The sequence below is a fragment of the Akebia trifoliata genome, chromosome 3 (assembly GCF_017979445.1).
Source record: "Akebia trifoliata isolate Shusen 1 chromosome 3, ASM1797944v1, whole genome shotgun sequence".
Lineage (NCBI taxonomy): Eukaryota > Viridiplantae > Streptophyta > Magnoliopsida > Ranunculales > Lardizabalaceae > Akebia > Akebia trifoliata.
The window spans coordinates 8,486,119-8,493,134 of record NC_141377.1 but is presented as its reverse complement, the minus strand read 5'-3'; the positions used below and the strand labels follow the sequence as shown (position 1 = coordinate 8,493,134).

General features: G+C 34.0%; 1 long non-coding RNA gene across 1 annotated transcript; it reads left to right on the top strand.

Moving 5' to 3' along the window:
* LOC147405884 (uncharacterized) lies at positions 1–2,315 on the top strand. The gene is made up of 2 exons (XR_015175754.1): positions 1–558; positions 2,064–2,315. It is a non-coding gene; the product is annotated as an uncharacterized LOC147405884 (long non-coding RNA).
* Positions 2,316–7,016: the final 4,701 nt, after the last annotated feature.

The following is a 7,016-nucleotide window of genomic DNA, read 5'->3' as shown; positions in this document are numbered from 1 at the left end:
TTTTGTTTTTCCTTCGATTCTTCCACCTCAAATCTCTCACAAACGGCTCGCCGTCGACGATCGACACAGAAGGGAGAAATGTCCGCAGCTACGTTCTCTACAAAACCCACCCAACCTTTCTTCGTTTCACTTCCTATTTCACCCGATATCGTCAAAAATCAGCCGTATTTGGATACGAAAACTTCAAAATTTTGACCTCGGATTTCGTCCATTTCGGGGTCAAATCGTCTTCCGACGCAGAAGGGAGAAACGTCCGCAGCCTCATTCTCTACATAACCCAACCAAGTTCCTTCCGTTTTCTCGTCTTTTTCACCCCGTATAGTCAAAAATCAGCCGTATTTTTATACGGAGATTTTCGTAACTTCGACCTCGGTTTTCATCGATTTCGGGGTCAAACCGTCTTTCGCCGTAGAAAGGAGAAGAGACGAGTACATTGAGATCTTCAAAACCACCAAGCCAGTTTCAAAAATCATCCGCTTCGAAGTTCGGTCCGCCTCGATTTTCGTGCCAATCGTCTCGATTTCCGCGCACGTACTTCAATTCCGTCGCCTAGTGATTGTAAGGAACTCTCAATTTCTATTAGTAATCGTTGATTGTGAAAATTGCATTTAGGATTTTATCAAAAAAATTTGGATGTATTTTTAAAATATAGAATTATTTTGTTATTTGAAAAATTCACGCCAGAAATTGCATGATTGATATGTTTACTTGTATTTTTAACAAATTATACGTGGGTAGGGTATTTTAACGGGTTATTGCCATAAATTGGGTCTTGTGCACTGCTCGGACCCCGTTTTGATATGAAATTTGTATTTTTTTTCAATATTATTGATAGAAATAAATTCTATAGTTGAAAAATGTGATTTAATATTCAATGAACTCATATTGAGTTGATGAATATCAGAAAACGGATATTTTATGAAGAGATTGAAAACTGTAAAAGTCGAAAAAAGGGAAAAAGGGTATGAAACGATAAAATGTCAGAGTCACACCCGAGGGTGATGTCTGCATTTTACGTTGTTGTGTTGTATGCAGGTTGGTGAACGGATATCCAGGGATAATGTTACTGGTTGCATGTTTATTTACTTTCTGTTAGCGCGAGGCGCTCTGTTATGTTATTTATTTTAGGCCGGGTGGCCACACTTGCATGGTAGGAAACTGGATATCTATTCTCAACCTTGTATTGTTAATTTCTCTTTTGTTTTCAAATGAAAATAATATATATAAGTAGCTATTTTGTGAGCTGTTAAAGAGTTTGTGAATGCCTGAAGGGATAGTGCATCATATCATCCGGAGTGGTGTACTATCCTGGGATGTACGGTAGGGACCACCAAACTCATACGTGGTATGGGACGCGTATGAGAGTGGACTCACAACTGGAATCCGGGTCTATTCCTCTCTATCTTTACCAGTGAACTTGTAATGTAAAGGTGGTCGTATACGAATGGTTTGTATCTTTGGGAATCACATGTACGCCTGATAGGCATAGACGAAGATGATTAGTCAGTGATCACTAACAATCTATAGTAGTCGAACGTTCTGACACATCGAAAAGAGACCCATTGCTTACGGTCACGTCAAACGGCCAGCCTGAGCCGGATAAATGGTCAACCAAGCGTGGTAAACAGCGACCAGCCACAAAATCAGGAACTAAAAGTCCGAGAAGAATTGTAACATCATGTCCCGACTGGGAGCGATCCAGTCGTGAATCCCAACTCTCTAATTCCAATACTCCACCATTGTGTATTATGTATCTGTTGCTTATTTTGATATATAAGATGAAATGAATGTTTATTGTTTCCATTTGATCAATTAGATTTGTATAAAAAGAGAATGTTATAGTGAGTACTGCTGATCGATGTAATGTGAGTTTTAAAATGTTTAGTTGCTCATCCCTGGCTATATGTACCAGTTAATCGTAGTTTTCTTCTGTAAAATTTTGTTTATTTTAAAATGATTCAGTATGTTTATTCGTTCATGTTAGGAGAGGTTATTGGCAGAAATTGTTGCTTCCTTACTGGGTAACCCTTGTTACTCACCCTTTCCTTCTCTATTTTTTTTAGTTTCAGATCTAAAGCTTGGCGAGACAAGTATAGAGCACGAGTGAGAATCATCTGGTGGGTCAAATAGATAGCCAGACTTTGTCACTTGGTAAGTATTGGAGTTATACTCCATTTGTCTAGGAGTATTATAGATTTGTATTGAGCGTTAGGATTCTTGTTAGAGTGAGAAAATTTTGTATAATCCCGTAAATTTTCTTCTTCCGCACTCTGATAATTCGTACGTTATTAGACTTATATAGGCTTCCGCTAGTATTATATTTTGTATATGTATGTAGGATTGTATGTCGTTTATCAGGTGCAGGTTGAACGCCTTGAAATGCTAACATAAACAGAGGAGATCATGCCGAAATTTCGAGGTGCTACATAATACCTCGAGATCTGACATGGGGATTTGTGTTAGCGTTGGGCGGGGCGCCACAAGATCGAAACCTAGAGAGTTGAAATCTGATTTCGTACGAGAGAGATCAAAACCAAGATAGATCGTACCTTGAAGAATGAAAACACCCTAGTAAAAATTCAGCTTCCAATCTACGAGAGATCGAAACGCAAAGAGTTGAAATCCGATTTCTCCTTAGAGAGATCGAAACACTTGAGAACTGAAATCCTATTGCGTCTGAGAGAAAATCTGAAAGGAATCGACAAAAATAAAAACCTTAGAGAGTTCAACCAATTGCATGAGAGAAAGCGAAACCCCTAAAGACTTCAAACCTAATTGCGACTGCATCTGAGAGATATGGAAGTGAGGAGAAAGGTGAAATGAAGTAAAACCCTAGAAAGTTGAGTTAGAGAGAAAGTAATTCATGATGGGTACGCGCGGGCGATCGTTGGTGTGGAATGCAAAACTACGGACGATCCAAACCCGAGTGAAATCCGTGTAAATTAATGGCAGCCACTGTTTCTATCAGTCGCTAAAAAATGACTGCTCCACAAATTTGGAGTCGTTTTATACCTATTATGATGTAGTGATCAGGACTAACTTAAGTAGTAAGGAAAGTGTTTTGCATCTTATTCCAGTAAGACAAGCAAATCCAATTTTTATTGACTTGTGATCAAGAACAGTGTCCTGTTTGTATAAAAATGTTAGGTTTTTACGTGACACATTTTTTTTTCTTTTTTTTCTTTTTTTTTTTGGAATTCAAACACCTTGGGCTGCTTGAATGGCTTGATTAGGAGTCCGAGGTGTTTTAAACACCAACTAAAACATACCACATGGTCACCTATTCAATTTTATGGGAATGAGACATGGTATTGGATCCTGAGTCATTTTTATCAGGGAGTACATAGATTGGGCTTGGACTGTCCGAGTCTTCCATGAACCAATTTTAATTAAAACCTAGTCCAAGACCTGTCTATTTATTCAGTGGGAAGCATGGTTAGGAAATTTAGTAAGCCCAAACCATCCCCATCTAATCCAGCTCACAACTGAATTTGGACCATTTCATGAGTTGGGCTGCCAATCAAGCACATTGGTCCACTAATTTGGCCATGCTCGACGGACTAAAGGAGGGTTATGGCCTTGATCTAGCCCACAAAGGTGTGGTCAAACTAAAAAATTCTAAGGGCTTAATAATGCCTAGTGCAGCACAACTTGCAACTTGCATGTATATTTTATATGTATTATTTTGTGTAGAGGTGTATGATTTTTTAACAAAAAATTACTAAAATATATTATAAATAATAAGTTTACATCTCTAACAGTTTTGGACCCCTATTTTGATGAAAAAAATATATTAAAAAAATGATACATTTAATATTTTATAAAACCAATTCCGTGAGGGTAAGGGGTAGAAGTCAACTAATTCCGGCTCAAACTTGGCACATTGATAGCCCTCATCTTTGCACCCGAGAGAGAGAGAGAGAGAGAGTCGGGCATTAATTGGGCGTATTCCATTGTGCACTAGGCCATTGGTCAAACTAGGCGTAATATGTGAAAATACCCCAAAATTGATGGCCCAAAACTGTCAAATCATGCAAATTTCGACTACCTCATCCGTTGAATTGGGCCATGTCGGAAAAAAATCCGATGGCTATAAGTCATAAAAATTATTTTCGTCGGTCTTGAAAACAGTCGAAAAAAATAAATTTGATGGATTTGAACCATTGAAAACAATAGATTCGACGGTTGGGATTTTAATAAATTCAACGGCCTTAGGCCATCGAATTATTGTAAAGCCCAAACAGAAGATATTTCTCAAAGTGCCCAAATGTTAAATGTCTTCAACTTGTACTTTCTAAAAAATACACATCCATATCTACATTCACTCCCATCTTCATCCCCATCCACATCAATTAACATTCAATCCATAGTATCAAAGAATAATAAAACCTTAAAAAATGATTTAAAATGTTCAAAAAAATTTACTTAATATAAGTCAAAGTTATATGTGAAAACGTGTTATAGAAAAATTAATAAAACATGAGTCTCTCAAAAGACACAACAGTGGCTCTTAATTCATCTAATCACTTCACCTCAAAGAATATCAAGTAAAATCCCTTAGAGACCAGTTATATCCATTAACTCCGTCGAAGAGTCAACAATCTCATCGCTACAAATCGAATAATACTCTTTATCTGGCTTCTCATGTTTTATTTCTAAAGTAGGATATTCTTTTGGTGTAGATCACATTATTTCTAAAGTTTATCAATAATATACTTTACCATTATTCAATGATGATAATGGCTCTGATACTGGTTCTTTATGTTCTTGCCTATTAGGAATTGTAGAATTTGACGTCGCCTATAAAATAAAATTATTTTTTATTATTAGATATGTAAATTGAAATCCATCATTTATATGAATTAAATATTAATGAAAAATTAAATGAAAAATCTTTAAAACTAAAGTGTTTTTATATCTTACCTGAGTAGAAAGACCTTCAACTTCAAATGTAGATGATTTCTTTTGTTTTTTGTTCTTATTCTTTTTCTTCTTCTTATCTTTCATTAGTGCATGAATTAGTTGAGTTAAGTTAATCATATCACTTTTGAACTTATCCATATGATTCTGACTTAGAGTTGTATAACGTAATGAAGTTTTTGAAACTCCACCCCCATTCCTCTTACTATGTTTTTTCCATATTTCCTAAACAACTATGCACAATTAAGATTAATATAATATATGTAAATAAAAAAATAAAAATTAAATAATATAATTCATACATACAATGAAAATAGGATCATGGTCGAGATCTTTATAAGCAAAACTATGATCTTTTTTAATAAGACTATTTAATTTATCTTACAAACCAATGAAAACATTAAGATGATAAATAATTTTTTCAAAAATAAAAATAAAAAATTTGATTAAAAAAATGACATCACTTACGAGAGATTTAGTCAACTCAGGAGCGAGAGTGCTACCCTCACTCATTTTATGACTATCGATGAAGAGCTTTATTCTTGTGGACTGCCAACCACCCGTCTTATGTTTTTTTTGTTTACAAAAAAAATATAACTTATAAGAATAATTTGATTGAAGGTGGTGGAGAGTTGACCATATAGATAACAAACCTAATCAAATTCAAAAAGCAAAAGAAACTAACATTTATTACCTTTACCAAATAATTAATAACTAATAATGAGATTTCACATATGTTATTAATTAAGCAAACAATTGGTTGTCACAGCATACACATTTACTTGAGTGTTTAACATTAATCAAAATCATGAATTTCCAAAACTGAGTCAAATAGTACTGAAACCAGACATGTTATATTTTCTAAAGTATGCATGTTTAAAACAACACTTGAGAAGACTAGAAAGCCACACAATGATTAAACACAAACAAAATAAAAACGTGTGATTCTAGGGGAAATTATCAATAAAAATCTAATAAAAAAATTAATTTACAAAAAAGTATCAATTTTGTGGAAATTGTCGATAGGAACCCATTTAGGCCCTTTAAGGGTTGAAAATTTGTTTTAAATAAAAAAAAAAGAAATTGCGAATAAACAATTCCAATTTTCGACTCTTTAAGGGCTGAAGTTTTTTAATTATTTTTTTTATAAAAAAAGAAGTCAACAATTGTGGCCGCTACTTTTTGTATTTTTATTATTTTTCTAGCACGTTTAGGAGTGGTTTTCGACTGTTCCTAATGCTACAGGAACGGTTTTTGATTGTTCATAATGCTATAGGAACGATTTTCAATTATTCTTAATGTTTCAAAATATTTTTATTTTAATTTTTGTAAAATATTTTTTTATTAGGTTTTTTTTATGATTTCCCCTTTGTTTAACCACACGTTTAACCTGACATGTAGACGACAAAATGGTGGGATAAAATTTACATTTCGACCGTTGATCTTGACTACAAAATAAGGAATGAGTCTCAATAAAGATGGACTGTTGGATTAGATTGCGTGACTGAATTTTGACCACGCAAACACCCGGTTACCGACGTTAAAAGTAGTTTGATGATGATGATGGCCATAAAATTTAAAATTATGTTTTAATTATTTAAAATTAATTTTATATTTTAATAAATCTAATATATGTAGACCAAATCAGTTTGATGATGATGATGACCATACTCCTCTCCATCATCATCGTCGTCATCATCATCATTATTGTAGTCATCATCATCTACATGAGTTAAAGATTACTAGGTTTGAGAAAATAAAAGAAAGATTTTATTTTTTATTTTTTTCATTTGGATATTTTTTTTCATTGATTTACAAGAGATTATCATAATCAAGGTGCATGTCTTTAACTTCGGTGACCGGGTGTTTGCATGGTCAAACTTTGGTCATGCAATCTAATCCAACAGTCCATCTTTATTGAGACTCATTCCTTGTATTTGTAGTCGAGATCAACGGTCGAAATATAAATTTTATCCTGCCATTTTGTCTTTTACGTGTGGGGTCAAATGCGTGGTTAAACAAAGGGGAAATCATAATAAAAACTTAATAAAAAAAAGATTTTAAAAAAATTAAAACAAAATTATTCCTGAGAATTA